Here is an 18633-nt window from a genome sequence, read left to right as displayed (position 1 = left end):
CCGATGTCGGGCTCCCTGCTCAGTGGGGAGCCTGCTTCTCCCTCTGCCCCTGCCCTGCTCATTCTCTCTCTCAAATAAATAAATAAATATTTTTTAAGAAACGTAACATAACATGTGTTCTCACCTATATAAAGGAGTTAAATGCATTTGTAATCTTTAAACTATGATTAAGAGGCAGAAAGAGTTGTAGTGACTCATTCATTCTTTAAAAGTAAAAGACAATACCAAGTGAGAGGCAGCTCCACTACAAATTGCAAGAGAGCTTTCATGTGCAAAGACTGATGATTATACATTATCCACGCGTAAAAGCAGCAAAGAATTGTTATCATTTGTGCTGGCTGAACTCTGCTGTCTGATCACGAAAGCTTCTGATCTCATCCTCAGACTTGTACAATCCAAGTTCATTTTTTTTTTTTAAAGATTTTATTTATTTATTTGAGAGAGAGAGAATGAGAGAGACAGAGAGCACATGAGAGGGGGGAGGGTCAGAGGGAGAAGCAGACTCCCTGCCGAGCAGGGAGCCCGATGTGGGACTCGATCCAGGGACTCCAGGATCATGACCTGAGCCGAAGGCAGTTGCTTAACCAACTGAGCCACCCAGGCGCCCCCCCAAGTTCATTTTCTAGTAGAAATTCCTAGATCCTGTTTTGCAACACTGCTATGTGTTGTTGAACTGCCATCCCAAGAAAGAGCTTAAGAAAATTTCCTTCATTGAAGCATTATTTGTAACAGGAAAAAAAAATTATGAACAACTTAAATGTCCAATAGTAAGGGATGGACTAAATGAACTGTTGGCAATTTACATGTAATGGACTCTCATGTATCCATTTTTAAATGTCTCAAGAAAATTTAATGTCGGAGTCAATGAGTGCTCAGCAATGTACTTTATGCAACTTTCTCACAGTCAGCAAGAATTATCAGAAATGATGCCTCAACCAATTTAAATTTATTTCCCAAAGGGTTATAAACAAACACTTAAATGATTAATGTTAGGTTTTTAAATTTAAAACAGATAAATAATATAGAAATTTACTATTCATTCAATAAATATTTACTGAGCAGCTATTATGAGCCAGGCAATGTTCTAGGCTCTGGAGACACAGCCAAGAACAAAACAAAGGTCCTATCCCTGTGAAACTTACATCATTGTAATTCTACTACCTTTTTTCTTAATTCAGATTCATAGTTCATTAGTTCAAATATATATGTCAAGGCACATTCCCAGGTAATGCCTTCTCATTCGGATAAAGAAATAACTTCAGTTAATATTAAACTCATCATTCACTGATGTAGAAAGTGTCCCCACTGTACTTTCCCAATTCTTGGTCATTCTATAAAAAAATGCTCTTTCTGCAATTTATACTCCCTGAAACACAATGCTAAATTTGAACAGCTTTAAATATTTTCCCAGCTCAAGAGAAGTAAAGCAATCTTCCATCATTGCTAGAGAGAAAAGAGGTTTGTTTATCCTATTCACTAAATCAACAACGTACTTCCTGCTAATAAGATCAGAGAATAAGATGGGCGAAATGTGAAATCATTTGATTTCCTCGGTTTGTTTACACGTGTATGTTAATGAAGCATCAGATAAGAATGAGGTCTAATTTCCCCTTCTGCAGGTAGAATTTGAGTTAGGTTTCCACAAGGACTTATCAAATTCTAGTAGCTATACACTGGTAAACAGGTCAACTTCTAGGTATTTAGAAAAACAAACGTCCTGGAGTGCCTGGGTGGCTCAGTCGTTAAGCGTCTGCCTTCAGCTCAGGTCATGATCCCAGGGTCCTGGGATGGAGCCCTCCATTGAGCTCCATGCTCAGGGGAAGCCTGCTTCTCCCTCACCCCCTCCCCCTGCTTGTGTTCCCTCTCCTGCTGCATCTCTCTGTCAAATAAATAAATAAAATCTTTAAAAAAAAAAAAAGAAAGAAAGAAAACAAATGTCCTTTCCGGAACTTCCTTACTTACAGTTACAGAGGCAGAACCTTTCAAAAGCTGCTTGTAATTTGTTCACATGTTGTAGTTGCCTAATGCAGTTGATACATACTATCAGAACTGCACATAATGCCTGAGCTCTACAGATAAAAGCTAAAATGAAGGATACAATATATCTGATTTTCAGAGGCCTGGCATCATTTAAAAAGTCAGCTAAAAATTCCAGACTATCTCTAGTTAGATTCTAAACACAAGAATCCATCCATCTATTCAATAAATACTTAGGTAGACAATATGCAAAAACTTCTCAAGGGGCTTAAGATAAAAAATCAAGACAAACCTGGTCCCAGCCATCTTGCCGCTAACCAAACACATCCAGGACAAAAGTACTGTAAGGGAAATGGGTGTGAAGAGCTTCAGCTCATGCAAAGACCCTGTGCTGAATGAAAATGAGCAAATTTATGAGCCATAAAATGTAAATACATAAAGTTGAAGAGAGGAAAATTCATGTAGTCAATAAAATCTGGAATTCAGTAAATGTGAGCCTTGCAAGAAAATCACTCAACATGTAAGAAGTCCTAGATGCAAGAGGTACAGCTCTGCCATTAACCAGCTCAGGACTTCAGATCAAGTCACTTCATTGCTCTGAGACTCAGTTTCTTCAACTGTAAAATGAGAGCTAAAATTTCCAACCCACCCACCACTCAAGATGGTCAAGGGATTATGCACGAAAAAATGCTTTGGTAAACTAAGTATCTTACGTATACTAGTACTGATTCAGCTTTTTTCAGGTCTTATTTTTTAAAAAAATAAGTTGAAATGATATTTTTTAAGATTTTATTTATTTAGGGGCGCCTGGGTGGCTCAATCAGTTTAAGCATCTGCCTCTGGCTCAGGTCATAATCCCGGAGTCCAGGGATGGAGCCCCACATCGGGATCCCCACTCAGCAGGGAGTCTGCTTCTCCCTCTGCCCCTCCCCCACCATGTGCTAACTCTCTCTCCCCCCCCCCACCCCCATCAAATAAATAAAATCTTTTTTAAAAAACCTAGGCAGGCTCATAACTGCTTCAAAGACTAGACTGCAGTGGAAGTAAAACTGCATTAAGCTTCAAAGCCAAGTCATCAGAGGCAATCTAGCATCTGTCTGGCTCAAGGGCTCTCCACCCCTCTCCCCACTGCACGTGGGTGCAGGACTCTAGCCCTTGGAACACTGCCACTGAGCTGTGAGCACACTTTCTGTCATCAACCAGACATGTGAGCAAACCTTCAAATACTATTAGGCCCAGCCTTCAAGCAGCCCTACTTGAAACCAAATGAAGCTAAGACAAGCACTGCCCAAATTACAGTGTTGTGCAGAAAATAAATGTTGTCCCTGTTTACATCACTGAGTTTTGAGGCAATTTTTTAGGTGCCACAGTAACTAGAACAACTACAGGGCAATAAAAGAGAAACACTACTGCTACGTGCAACAACATAGCTGAATTTCATTGATACTATACAATGATGAATGAAAAAGCCAGATCAGACACAAGACAGAACATACTGTGTGATACTATTTTGACAAGAAAACCAAAAAACGCAAAACTAGTCTATGGTAATAGAAAACTGAGTAATTGTTACCTGAGGCAGGGAAGGAAGGTGGTATGGATGGTGAAGGAGTGCGACAGGGCCTTCTGGGGTGGCAAAAATGTTCTATGTACTGAACAACTGGATATGATTATACACTTCATTACATTTATAAAAATTCTTCATGGCATATATTTAAGATTAGTACACATTATTATATGTATATTATACCTTAACTCAAAAAGGGGGGGGCACCTGGGTGGCTCAGTCAATTAAGTGACTGCCTTCAGCTCAGGTCATGATCCAGGGCCCTGGGATGGAGCCCCACGTTGGACTCTCTGCTCAGCAGGGAGCCTGCTTCTCCCTCTCCCTCTGCCTGCCGCTCTGCCTCCTTGTGCAAGCTCTCTGTCTGTCAAAGAAAGAAAGAAAAAAAGGAAGAAAGAAAATCTTTAAAATAAAAAAAAAAAGGTGGGGTAGGATGGTAATCAAAGAACTGACAAGGTAATAAGGAATTACCAGGCAGAGTCCAAGAGAACAGAGAGGAGCAGGGCATGCTGGGGTTTCTTACCTCCTGGAAATGCTTGCCTAATCAAAAAACTGGAAGGAAGACAAAATGTCAAAGCACAAGATCCACCAAGGGAGCCATCCCCTGCTTTAGAATAAGACCCCAAAAAGCTGAATCCCAGAAGAGATAACACAGAAGTACACTAAACCAGTCCTTGCATAGACTCAAAACAAACAAACAAACAAAAAAACCTCAGTTTGAATAAAGGTAATCCCAAGTGCCTGGCAAAAGCAACTAGAAAAGCCTTTACCTAATCTATAATTACTTCTAGAAATATTTTTTTCAAATAGAATAAACAGTACACAATCAAAGATAAGCAGGCACACAGGGATATAAGACCCCTCGAGAAATAAAAGATCACAGAAAAAAACCTTTGGGATAGCTTACTCTGTTCAAAGAGATATGCACAAAGCTTGAAAATTTTGATAGGGAATTAGAAATTATGAAAGCGGCACAGCAGATTTTCAAAGGAACCAAACTGAAATTCTAGAGTGCAAAATACAATTAACCAAAATTAAGAACCCGGAGAATAACATTTAGAGCAGATTAGACAGAGGTAAAGCCTAACTTAGTAAACTGGAAGACAGACCACAAGAAAATATCCAGAACAGAAAAAAAACAAAAAAGTGGAAAATACAGAAGACAAGTGAAATACATACAGGAGTTGGTGAGCTCTGATCACCATGGAACTGAAGTCTCAGAAAGAGCAAGCAAGAAAATGGGGAAAAAGCAATATTTGAAGAGATGATAGCTGAGAACTATCCAAAACTGATGAAAGACATCCAGACGCAGCATCAAAAGGTATATACCCCAAGCAAAAAAGGGGAGGATTATTTGAAACCCAAAGACAAAAGAAAATCTCAAAAATAGCCTGAGAAACAAATTACCAATAAAAAAGTGATAAACTATAATTGACTTGTCAATAGAAACAAAGCCAAATATTAGAGAATAATCTCTTTTCCAAAGGACTAATATGTATGTATGTATCCCTAGTCTAGAATTCTATACCTAGCAAAATGCATCTTTCAAGAATGCAGGTGGAATAAAAACATTCTCAAACAAAAAGTTTGAAAATTTGTCAATACAATATCTATTTTAAAGAAAATACTAAAGAGTATTCTTCAGGCAGAAGGAAAACTATTTCAGTTGGACGGTCAGTAACACAAGAAGGAACGAAGGAAAAGAAAATGAAGTCTAACTGAATTATAACAGTGTAAAACAACAGAAATACATCTTTGGGGTTTAAAACATATATGCATTTTAAAACATAGTAACAACGAAATAGGTTAAAAAAAGAAGAAAGAAAATTAACTTAAATATTTTTAAATGTTTTAAAATGTTTCACTCTCTGGAAAAAAGAGTGGAAGTCTCAATTAATACTACACTCTGATAAGCTGAGAAAACATATTAGAATTTCTTAGGCAAACACTTAAGGAACAGCAAAGGAATACATAATCCCAAGCTAATAAAAAAGAGGTAAATGAAATAATCATTTTTAAAAAGACAATCCAGGGGCACCTGGGTAGCTCAGTCAGTTAAGCATCTGACTCTTGATTTCGGCTCTGGTCACGATTTCAGAGTCGTGAGATCAAACCCCACATCTGGTTCCACACTGACTGTGGAGCCTGCTTGGGATTCTCTCTGTCCCTCTCCCTCCGCCCCTCCCCCCCACCCCCCCGCACTTGTGCCCCATGCACTCTCCTCTCAACCCGCCCACCAACCTCTAATAGGACAATCCAAAACAAAGCTAAAATGAGAAAAAAGAAACATGAAAAACAGGTAAGACAAATAGATTTTTTTTAATTTTTAAACATTAATGTCAATAGTTATTGTATGCCAATTCATTTTTATAAGTCATAAGCAAAATACACAGATCTAACCAATGCACATATACCTAACTTTTATAAAATTTTAACCACATCTATTCAATTTTTTCCCATTGTGACTGACTTCTCAAAATCTTATTTCACCTTCTCTTTTCTTATCTTACTACAGATATGCTAACAAGCATTAAAATGTCCAAACCAAATAAAAAGAAACAGGAGCAAAAGTCCAGAGAGCCAACTAGCTTATAAATACTGCATTAATTCCATAATAAAATATTAATTTGCCACTACTGATCTATATAAAATTATTGAATTTAACATATTAAGAAACTTAAAAACAATATTCTTTCACTTATTTCATGAAAAACATTACTCTAGTATTTTTTAATTCACTTGTTAATTTAGTGAAAGGAAAATTCCAGGATACAATTACAACTTTTTCTACACACACAAATGTCAGCAAGACACAGGTGCAACATGTACCTCTTTCAGAGAATAACTAAGTATCTATTTAGTGCCAAAACCACATAAGCAAACAAGATATGAAACTCCAGTCACTCCTGATCTTCCTATAAGCAAATGAAACTACCTGCCACTTTTATATAATATATATATATATATATATTTTTTTTTTTTTTTAGGGTGGATTGCTACTACCATTTTGTGAGAAGTAGATATTTTAAGTGAGGTAGCCTAAGCGCTTCCAAAGAAACAATGCTAGCAAAATTAAATCAAAATGCTATATTCATATCATATAGTATCTCTGTAAAGATATCAAAGAATCTTATTTAACATTTAATTCCTGTCTTTCAGATACAGAAACTCACAAGTGAACGGTGCCAGAGTTAAAAAAAAAAAAAAAAAAAAAAAAAACTAGACACCAAATTGTACAGAGAGTCATTTCCAGTCTACTGTGGCGAGAGTCAACTAGACTGACTCCCTTTCCATAATGGCTGTGGAACAAGACTGAGCCCTTCATTCAGATGACTGGAGTATGGTGCCAAGAGCCTTCTCTACACAACGAACCGTGGTTGCTGCCAAGCCGTGTGAGGAACTAACTCATGCACAAGCATCCTTATCTAACCTCCATGACAGACTCTTCAGGCACCGTGTACATGCTCTTCCCTTATCCTCAGAGTGTCTCACCCACTGCCCTCCCCTTTTCATCTACTATCTCCTCCATCCTTCAGCTCTTACAAGTCACTTCCTCAGGAAAGCTTGCCCCGGCACCCCTGAGTCAGGTTAGGTTCCCTAGTCAGAGGTTTTATAGCTCCCTGTACTTTACTTCAAAGGACTGATGCCCCTGTGGTGGAAAACAAGGTACCTCATGTGAGGTCATGAGGTACACAGAAGGCACTCAAGAAATACTTGCTGAATGAACAAATCTGCATTTATGATTCTGCCCCAAAAGAAACAAGCCTTTAAAAAGTAAGTTACTTACATGAAAAATCAAGTTATTTACATGGAAATGGCACAGACTAGTTGAGAATCCAAGTGTTTGCAACTCTCATTCCCATGCTCTGACCCCCATGTACTATAATGAAATGTGGCAGAAGACAGTTTTCTTTCTAGTTAATATTACTTTTTTATTGACTTACACTGTAAAAAGTGAGATACTTTTTAATGAAGAAAAAAAGAGACTCTAAATACAAGTGAATTGCATCTAAATGCAATATGCCTTTCAAAAATCACCCTGAAGGGACAATCTATAACTTTCCGGTAATAAATGGTCAGAATAGTGTTGATAACAATACCATTGCACTAAAACAAAACAAGAATGGTTACAGTGAAATTGCAAACATAAACCAGAAAACGTAATCACCTGCCTCTTTCTCTCTAAGTGAAGTAGCAATTCCCAAACTTTTAATGTTGTGGCAAAGTGTTCCGCCAGCTTCAGACCGCCTTAACATGCCTAGCACATTTTAACCAAAGTAATTTTGTTTTCAATTTGCCACTAACTTTAATTTACTGGTCTCTTTTTCAACCACCTTCACAGGCTACAAAACATAACAGGAACTCTAGACAGATGTGCACATAGTGGCCAAGACTAACCAGTACAACCCTCTGCTTGGCACTGGAGGCCCAGATTGAATGCGCCCTGCCAGGAAGTTGTCTTGGTTCCCCAAAAATGCTAAGGATGACCAGTCAATTAACAGATGGCGGCAAAGCTGACACTTCTACTCACTGGATTGTTTAACCAGTGGCAGTTGTCCTCACTAGGAGGTATTTCATGTCAAAACACTTATAATTGGTAATGGGCTATCCTTTTCAGAAAAAAGTACACCAGGGAGTCTGACAGGCTAGCTCAAAACAGTAAGTAGGCACAAACACCAAGATTCAGGGCCCAAATTCTTAACGTTTGGCAAAAGATGCTTCTTCAAATGCCTTTGTGAGTACTCACTAATTCTTTATATAATCAGCAAAGGAATTTCTGTTAACTCGGGATACCTGTTTTCTTTTAAAAAGTTAATTTATAATTTTATTAGCATATTTTTTTTCTTTTATATGTTGACGTATTTCAATTTTCTATGTAGAATACAATATAGGGTCAATATTCATTTTAAGTAAAAACATAACTATGTTTACAAACTTTATTATCAAAAATGGCAAACTCAGAAATATTTTTAATTTTAGGGTCTGACAGAGTGAGAAAAGCAAATAAACCACTGTTCATTTGATGCTGGCTAGCTTAATTCTTACTAAAGTGACTTCACAAAAGAAAAAAGTACCCTGACTTCCCTCTAATAGAACTTCCCAGGGATTCAACATATGAGGGGATTGGCCACGATGATCTCTAAAGTTCTGTTCAACTTTTCTGAGCTACAGACTTAATTCCATTTATAAATGGATTAATATAGGATTAAAATCGCTTTCTTCCAGCAAGCAAAATATTTTAGATCGTGTACCCACTTTTTCCCCCCATTTGTGTCACATTATTTCCCATGACTGGGTATTGCCCCAATTCAAACATCCTTCCCAGTCCCCTAAGGGACTCATTTCACTGCTGTTAGTCTACTGACTAAAAATCAACTGTGGATTAAAATGCGGGGAAAGGGGCGGGGGGGGGGGAGGCGGAAAGAGCTTAATCCCCAATTTACAGAAATGTCTTTCAATTTATAGAAATGTGGATTCAGAGACTCCTCGCATTTCCTGGCATTAAAATACCTGCGAGCAACCATTCTCACGCATTAGATATGCTGCACCATCACACGGCTGTTAGCTCTAAACTACTCTGCAAACTTTGCAAAGGCGCACAGATTTCCAGGCTCTCCAGATCCCTCTTTCACCCCATCCTCCTCTAGCCTAGTCGAAACAAAGTTCCGCGGCACGAAGGCAATAATTTAAAAGAACGAAGTCTGCCTCAGTCCTGCCCACTTGGACTCCGCAGGACGCAACTGAAACTTGCAAAGGAGACACGTCTCCCGGGGACCCGAGCTGGCTCCGCGGGGGAGGGGGAGGCAGCGGGGCTCCCCCTTCCCCGGGTCTGGTAGACCCTGGCCCTTTCCACCGGCCCCCTTCACCGGCCATCAGGTCCCCCTGCGCACCGTCCGCCACAGACCCTGCCCGCACGCCCCCTGCGCCCCAGCGCCCCCCACACGGCGCCCGCCAGCCTGCCAATCACTCCCGCAGAGCCCCACGATCGAGGTTCCAGGCGGCACCAGGGCGGCCCCGCACACGTTTCCGGAGCCTGACCCTCGACGGCTGAGGCAGGGAGCCGCAGCTCCGTCCACCTCCCCGGGGCCGGGAATGGCGGCGTCCGGCTCCCCGGGGCCAACCCCAGCCCCTGCCCGGAGGAAACCCCGGAGACCGCCGCCGCCGGCCGGCCGGCCCCCTGCGGTGGGAGACGAGGAAATGAAGTTACCTCCGGCCGGTCCCGTCGGCGGAGGCTGTGGGAGGGGGCAGAGCGGGGAGTCGGGGCAGCCGAACAGGTCCCGGCGCGGCGGCGGCTACCGCAGTGCCCTCCGCCCCATTGTTTCCTTCCAAGAGGATCCCGGCGAAGCCGAGCCCGGGAACCAGGAAGTTCCCCGGCGCGACACCTCCTGCCGCCGCTATGGAAACGGCCCCCGCCTCCCAGGGCGGCTCGCCCGGGACCCCGCCTCCGCGCCGCCGGCCCCGCCCGCCTCACGGGCCGCCGCCAACCGTCGCCGCTGCGGCCGCGGCCGCCGCCATCTTGGCGCGGCCGGGCGGCCTCTTCCCGGCGGCACGTGCGCGCCGCTCCCGCGTTCCCGCTGTCCACGGGGGCGCGCTTCCAGGGCTGCGGGACGAGGGCGCAGCTCCCCGAGATCCTGCGGGGAGAAGCGGCGCCTCTGACCCTCGGCGGCCGAGGGAAGAAGGACCCGCTCCGCACTGCAGACCCTGAACCTGAAGCGGGGCTTCGAGGCAGCGCGCGGAAACGACCCACTTAAGCTGTCCAGTTGAAAAGGTCAAGGGATGGGTGCGAGCAGGGGTGAGGTCAATGGAGTAGTGGGCGAGAGAGCATGATCTCTGCAGCCAGATTGCCGCGTTTTCCATTTCTGGCTCATCTTACTAGCCGGCAGAACTGGGACACTCTGATTTTCTCTGCGCCTTGGTTTCTTCGTCTGTAAAGTGACATAATAATAGTACTTTCCTCATAAGGTTATCACCTGGAACAAGCGAGTACCGGGTAGTTAGTAGGTGCAAAATGATCATTCCTTCAATAAAATGGTATTGCTTCTTATAGAAATCACATTTCTGTCATTTTTCAGGAACTTTAAGTGTTCAAATCAGCACGACTTTAAATAGGCTACTGTTTCAGATCCCATCGCTGCATAAAATTTCCCAAATGTTCATCTTTTGTCCCATCTTTCTCTAGGTCAGCTTTCCTTTTTTATATCATGGAAATTGTCAAGAGTTTTAATCTCCAGAGTCTCCCATTAAGAGGTGCCATAAAAAGATGAATGATGTAAACTTTCCGACACTGTAATTAGCTGACAGTTAAGTGATTTATTCAATAGAAGCTAGAAAAGTTAGGGTGTGCAAATAACAAAGGCTTCCTGTCCTTGATTCCAGGAACTAGAGTTACTAACGCTGGCAACTCTGCACTGTTGTCATTATCTTTTTTCCAGCTGGTGAAAATGGACACCAAAAAACTGGGTGCTGGGTGCAATATGGAAACAGAGGATGGACAGAGGAAGTGGGATCACAGCCTCTGTTGAAGGATGCAAACTTCACCAACTGCGTAAGACTGGGTCTTCGATGGTCGCCAAGGCTCCTTGTAGCTCACAAGTGTTGGTCTTACTCGCACATATACTCTTTAAATTAATACTTCCCTTTGGCTATTCATTTAAACCAGATTTGTGAAGACTAGCGTTTAATAAGGCTGATCCAAAACTGGATATATGAATTGGGGTAAAAACAGATCAAGAGTTGGCAGGACATGGGAAACTTTTTCAATACCCAAACACTTCTCCAAAAGTTCTGGAGTGCTCTGATTAGCGATTACCCAGATTGAGATACCTGAATTTCTGAAAGGCAGGAGCCCCCACTCATCCAGCTTTGTAGTCCCCCTAGACCAGCAGTTTGCTTTGCACATTGTAGGTCCTCAATTAATGTTTATTGAATTAAATGGCCATGTCTGGCTGAGTGCTTATCATTTAAGGAGACCTTGGGAACCACAGAGACACACGAGAAAATGTTACTCAAGGGACATCACTGCAGACATCATTAAACAGGAACCCCAAGTCACTACTCAATGAGTTAATGGGATTTTGGAACGAACAACCCTGGCCACAGGCTTATTTGGCAAAATAAAGTGGAAATTTCAGATATGTTTTTTCCATAACTTATATGGGTAATTTTTTAAAACTTTATTTTGGACCTAATTATGAGCACCACTGATTCAATTTTATGCTTCAATAATAGCAGTCTGACTCTAATACAGTTAAAGTTCAGAAATCCCCACCTTTTCCCCCAAATCAAAGTGTCACCAGTGAGTTCTGTCACTTCAATATAAAACCAGTATTTGTAGGTATAACTTCAGGGGCTTGCCATGATTTTTGTATGTTTAAGCATCTTGGAGGTATTGTTAAATGGCAAACACAGATTTTTGTTTTTATATCCCCAGTGTAGGGCTTCACACTGGGGTAGGCATGCAAATTCACTTATCTGTGGCATACGATAAACATAGAATTTATGTCAGTGATTATCAAGGATATAAAGATAGAATCATTTTTCCCCTAAATCAAGGATGGGCAAACTTTCTCTTAAAGGGGAAATAGAGTAAACATGAAGACAGCTGTAGACAATATATAACAGGATGAGTGTGCCTTTATTCCACTAAAAACTTACTTATGGAAATAAATGGGTATGACCCACAAGGCCATATTTTGCTGACCCCTAAGTAATTATATTTATATTAGATTCATCCCATTTTTATATTCATTCCAATGTGAAATGCCAGATATTAAAATACAAAGGGTAAAAGCTTGATAACAATAAAGCACCAAAAAGTCAAAAGACCTACAGAGTAAGTTTGTGTTGCCAATTAAAATATTTCACAAATACCAAAGGTTTAGAACTACATCTCAGGTACTATAATGGAATAAGATAGAGGGATATTTGCATTTCATTTTTGCAAAAACTATGAGTTATGATAATGGAAATACTTAAAATGTTGACAAAGGTAAGAGTGCATGTTTAAACCCCCCCCCCATAGGATGCTATAATTACTAAAGCCAGAAGTACAATTTGAGGTGAGAACATAAGAACATAGAGAAGAAAATCCTCCAAATCATCCATCCTTCACTGTCATCATCAGAATGTGGATGAAAGTGTAGGTCCTTTGAGTCTCCTGTAAATTGAGAATTCGAAATGTGAATCCATGGCTATCTGATCCATTCCAATTTTTTTTAATAGGGGTAAGCAGATAGCTCCCTGGGTTGGGGGAGAGGAGGGTGAAGAAGGGGGTAATAAAGCTGTGGAAAATTCTGCTCTGCACATTTTCACCCTCACTAGCAGCAGTCCTTTCTGAAATTTCATAAGGAACCGATGCTCTTCCCATTAGTTAGGAAAGTCACCTCCAATGACACTGCATATAATTGTTCTTCACTATTGGGAAAAAGACCAGTCCATGTCTGTGCACCCGGTATAAGTAAAAAAGCAATGGATAACCAACAGCCACATCAACACTGCTCATATGAAAATGTTATCTTTTGGTTCAAAAGAGAAGTTACTGATGCAGTGAGGAAAAAATTTGTGGAAGAAATGTGAGCCTCATAAAATTGTATGCAAGATGTTGTGTTCATAGTTCATTACTTACAACTATCTGGAGTTGTCTTGTTTATTTATTGGTGTACTTGGGTTTGTTGGGGTTTTTTTTAAGATTTTATTTATTTGTGAGAGAGGGAGGCAGCATGAGCAGGAGGGGCAGAGTGGGAGAGAATCTCAAGCTGACTCTATGCTGAGCACAGAGCCCAATGCAGGGCTCGATCCCATGACCTGAACCAAAAGTAAGAGTCAGATGCTTAACTATCTGCATCACCCAAGTATGCCCCCGGGGCTTTTTTTCTAGCTTAAGAATGTGCATGACATGAGATTGGGGAACTTAATCTGTCTTCTTCCCTATTTTATCCCTTGGTCCAGATCAGTGTCTGGTACAGAAACAACTCTCTATAAATAATTGTAGAAGGGATGAAGGAAGAGAAGGAGGAGGGAGGGAGGAACAAAGGTATAAAATATCCATTTTCTCTCGGCAAAAATTTCCTAACTTCCATCATAAGCTCGAAAGGGTCTATGACTCAAAAAAAAAAAAAACAAAAAATAAGTAAGAATGACTGTTTTTCAACTACAAAGGCTGACTCTCATTATCTCCTCTGCCCTTATGCTCACCAGCCACCCTGCTCCCAAAAAATGGTTATCATGGTTTGCCAGAAATCTACAGTGATGCTATATCATTTGGAAAGTGTCTCATTATATGTTTTTCTAGCTTTAGAGAATTGCTTCTCCCCGCTCGACTTAAAGTTGCCATACTTGAAGTCTCCATTTGACCACCTCCTAGGTGCCATGCCCTTTATTTTTTAAATCTCCTCAAACAGAGTTGTATTAAAAAGTACTATATGATATTGAAATAAACATGAAGTACAACTTCAAGGCATTTTTGTCCCTGTTTTAGGGTGACAAAACTTTTGCCTCTGTGTGTATGATTTTTTAATTAACTTTTAAACCCTTGTGTACCTAAATCTATATAAAGTGTATGGCAGCTAATTTTCAAAGATGGTCCCCAGTGACCCACGCCTCCAATGTTCACATCTTTGCATACCGTCCTCCTCTTGAATCTCGGCTGGCTCTGTGATTCACTTTTGACCAAACGAATAGGGCAGATGTGGACGCCTGGGTGGCTCAGTCGGTTAAGTGTCTACCTTCAGCTCAGGTCATGATCCCAGAGTCCTGGGATCGAGTCCTGCATCGGGCTCCCAGCTCAGCAGGGAGGCTGCTTCTCCCTCTGCCCTTCACCCAACTTGTGCTCTCTCTCTCAAATAAATAAATAATATCTAAAAAAAAAAAAGAAGAAGAATAGGGCAGAAGTAATGCTATATTTTTTCTTTTTTTTTTTTTAAATGCTATACATTTTCTAAGACCAGAATGGTAAGAGGTCCTACAGCTTTTGCCCAAGTCTCTGAAATACCCTTAGTGGCCTCCCTCCCTGAACTCAGCTTTCATGTTTATAGGTGACAACCTTTGTCGAGCCCCCATCCAATGCCAGCATCAACTGCTAGGCATGTGGGTGAGCCACCCTGGGCATCCAGCACAGTTGAGCCTTCAGATGCCTTGAGTATCTGTGACCCCATGAGAAACCCCAAATAAGGCCATCTCAGGTGAGCCTAGTCAACCCATGAACAATGGGAGCAAAAAGTAATTGCTGTTTCAAACCGCCTTCTGCTTGTTCGCTTGCAATTGACAGAGCTGGTTCACTATTTCTAATAAATGTACCATTCCATTGTAAGATGCTAATGTTAGTGGATACTGGCTGAGAAGTATAGGAGAATGCTCTGTACTATCTCTGCAACCTTGCTATAAATATATAATTACTGCAAAATAAAAATGTTTAGTTTTAAAATTCACGGTTCAGGGTCCACAGGTCTCCATGGGGCCAGGGAACCTGCTTTAAGGAGGAGTCTTGGGGATGCTAATGTACATGATCAGCAGATAACATTTTATAAGATTGTAAAGCAAGTTGTTCAACTAAAACCATGTAGTTGGAATACTAAAAAAAAAAAAAAGTAATTGCTGTTTTAAGCCATTGAGTGTAGGGTGGTTTGCTACCCACATATTGATAACTGGAATAAGTTGATTAAAAATAAAGTGCTAAAGCTATAGTTAGCTATATTGAAGCTAAAACAATAAATAAGAAGGTCAAGTTATAGAAGAACAAGGTGAACTATATAAGAGATCCTCAGGTACTCCAGAGCATGTTTCTGCTGATTTTGTCTGGCTCTTTCCTTTGACTCTGGACAATGTGAAACATCATAACGACCTTAACCTTCTGGTGTCTGCAAAGTAAAGGTACTTACAATTAAATGTGACTTAGACAGACATGAAATAAGTTCCTGCCCACATGCTTTGGCTAAAAAAGGAAAGAAGTGGTCACAAATAGCCAGTACTAAAGATTCAATTAAAATGAGACAATAGATGGAAAAAAAATTTTTTTTTATCTACTCAACTTCTCTATTCTATTTGCTAACTTCATGAAGATTGCAGGTCCATAATTCCTAATCAGCAATTTTGAAATCTAAAAAGCTCTGAAAACCAAAAGTGTTTTTCCCCCTAAGTGTGGCACCTAAACTCATTTGGTAGCAACCGGACTTTCCTTCGGCTATTTATGGCCTTTATTTGATTTCATATGAACCGTCATCCCATTACAGAACTATCAGGGTGTTTGGTTACAAGGTCCTGGCCAAGATCCCACTTACACTGCCCGCAAGTAACATGTAGTAAGTATATGTGCTATGTCACCCTTCTGAAAATCAAAACTTCTGAATTCCAAAACAGTTCTGGTTTCAGACATGAAGTAGACTTTACTGGAGACCTGAAGTAACATTTTTTTGTGCAGGAGTGAGAAAATATAGTGTGGAGTCCTTGAACACTTGATTCAAATCCTTCCTCCACTGTTTGTCAGCTCGGAGACCTAGGTCAGGGAGTAACCCTCTGCCTGTTTCCCCCTCTGCAAAATGAAGATAGTAATAGAAATTACCTCATAGCGGTCTTAAAAGAACTAAATGAGATTATGCACATACAGGGCTTACCCCAATGCCTAGTAGTTAGTAAGCACTCAACAAATGTTAACTCTTATTGGATTATTATTAAACAGAAGCTTTCTAAAAAATTCAATAAAACTAATCATATCTCCATTAGGGTTCAGGAAACTAGTCAAGGTATCACCAGCAGGAAGATATTTAACACAGGGAATCAGATGCACACAATCTTTGGAAGGAGCGAATGGGGGAAGGGGACCAGCACTGAGTCCTAGGTTAGTCCACCACAGGTGTGGACCCGATCAATGTCAGGCAGCCGCTGCACCCACAATCAGAAATCACAGGAAATGACATGAAATCACGGCCGATGTCACAGTTCCCTTGCAGCTTAGAAGCTGGTACCTGTCAGGGGCACTCTTTGTGTCTTGCTTCACCGAAAAACGTACATCTGCCAAAGACCTATGTCAGCCCCTGCCGCCAGAGGAAGAAAGGGACGCTCCTTACTCCTTTCAAATCCCAGGACACCTTACCAGAACCATGCTGGCAAGGGACTCTGGGAAATGCAGCCCTTGCAATACAGATGTTACCCAACACAAATAATTTAATAATAATGATTAACATTTGTAAAGTTGTAAAGTATCGGCCATAACAGTTCTGTGAGGTAGGCAGGAACTGAGAGCTCAGAGGGGCTTAGGGATGTGTCCAGAGTTGGCTGCATAGTGAGACACTCAGGTTCTCATATTCCAAATCTAAAGTGTTTCTTTATGCCAGTGCTCATCTGAGTCCTACGTTTTTCCCCAAGTCCTCATACCATTTATATTATTATTTATGTATTGTTTCTCTTTAAGTTGACTCACATTCCTCCTTAATTTAAATAGGAAATTTTGCATCACTATCTAAAGTATAATGCAAATCACTAAAGTGGAAAACAGGTGTCACATAACATAAATGGAAGATAAAAGTAAAAATAAACGTACAGAAAACAAGAATGATATTAAGACCACTTAGATAGCATTGCTCACAGAGGGAACTGAGCCTGAAGCCTGGTCTCTCTTTGTCGAAAATGGGGATTAGCATGCGTTGGAGTGTTAGATGTACGAACAGCAAACATCCTAACACCAAACTGAGACTCTCTCAGGGATACATTCACAGGACTAAACACTAACTAAAATCCTTGAAAAGAAATTAAGTTTCTCACTGTATGAGGCAAAGTTATTTAAAGCCTTGCTTGCCCATCTTACCTTCCAATACATCCCACTCACTCTTCAGGTAACACTGATTTCTGCCCTATCAATTTTGAATGTTGAGCTCAGAATTGGAGTATTGATTAATTCAATTCTGAAAAGTACTTGGTAACAGGTATTAAATACATGTCTGCATGTTTTGCTCCTACTAACTCATTCATAGAAGATTAATGTAGAGGTAAAATTCCCATCACATAAACCATTTCAAAGTGAACAATTCAGGGGCCCCTGGGTGGCTCAGTCAGTTGGGCATCTGCCTTCGGCTTGGGTCATGATCCCAGAGTTCTGGGATCGAGCCCTGTATTGGGCTCCCTGCTCGGAGAGAGGCCTGCTTCTCCCTCTCCCTCTGCTGCTCCCCCTGCTTGTGCTCTCTCTCTCTGTCAAATTAATAAATAAAAAATATTTTTAAAAAAACAAAGTGAACAATTCAGTAGTGTTTAATACATTTACAATGTTGTACAACCACCACCTGTATGTTATTCCAAAACATATCCATCACCCCAAAAAGAAACTATACACCTAGTAACCAGTTACTCTCCCTTTTCTCTCTCCCCAGGCTCTGGCAACTACTAACCTGCTTTCTGTCTCTATGGATTTACCCTGGATGTTACATGTAAATGGAATGATATAATATGTGATCTTTGTGTCCATCTTCTTTCACTTAGCATAACATATACACATTGTAGCATGTACCAGTCCTTCATTCCTTATTATGGCTGAATAATATTGCATTGAATGGATATACCACATTTGCTCACTGATTCATCCACTGATGAACCTTTGGGTTGTCTCCAACTTTGGGCTATAGTGAATAATGCTGCTATGAACATGTGTGTACATGTATCTGGTTCAGTACCTATTACACAGTTACTTTGGATGTACACTTAAGACTGAAAATGTGGGATCCTACGGTGATTCTATGTTTAACCTTCTGAGGAATTACCAAACTGGTTTCCATAGCGGGCTGACCCATTTTACATTCCCACCAGCAGTGACAAGGTTGCAATATCTCAATATCCTTGCCAACACTATTTATTTTCTGCCTTTGTGATTATAGCCATCCTTGTGAGTGTGAAGTGATGTCTTGTGGTTTTGATTTACATTCCACTAATTACTAATGATGCTGAGCATCTTTTAACGTGTTTATTGGCCCATTTGTGTATCTTCTTTGGAGAAATGTCTTTTCAATCCTATGCCCATTTTAAAAATTGGGTTGTCTTCTTATTGCGGAGTTGTAAAAGTTCTTTGTGTATTTTGATCCTTCTCGGATAGGAGATTTGCAAATACTTTC

General features: G+C 40.8%; 1 protein-coding gene across 2 annotated transcripts in view; it reads right to left on the bottom strand.

Moving 5' to 3' along the window:
- USP6NL (USP6 N-terminal like) overlaps window positions 1–9888 on the bottom strand; it is a 186998-nt gene extending 177110 nt beyond the window's left edge. The window contains exon 1 of one of the 2 annotated variants that reach the window (XM_045874435.3): window positions 9750–9888. The gene's annotated coding sequence lies outside the window, so the exon portion shown is untranslated. Of the gene's footprint in view, window positions 1–3727; window positions 3877–9749 lie in introns of those variants that run through there. The other variant, XM_054507368.2, reaches the window with a different exon arrangement.
- Between the last annotated feature and the right edge of the window lie 8745 nt (window positions 9889–18633).

This window comes from Mirounga angustirostris, unplaced genomic scaffold (genome assembly GCF_029215605.1).
Source record: "Mirounga angustirostris isolate CCGP_5_RB_7025 unplaced genomic scaffold, mMirAng1.0.hap1 SCAF_5, whole genome shotgun sequence".
In the NCBI taxonomy this organism is placed as follows: Eukaryota; Metazoa; Chordata; class Mammalia; order Carnivora; family Phocidae; genus Mirounga; species Mirounga angustirostris.
Note: the sequence above shows the minus strand (reverse complement) of the source record. Positions and strands in the feature narration are given on the sequence as shown.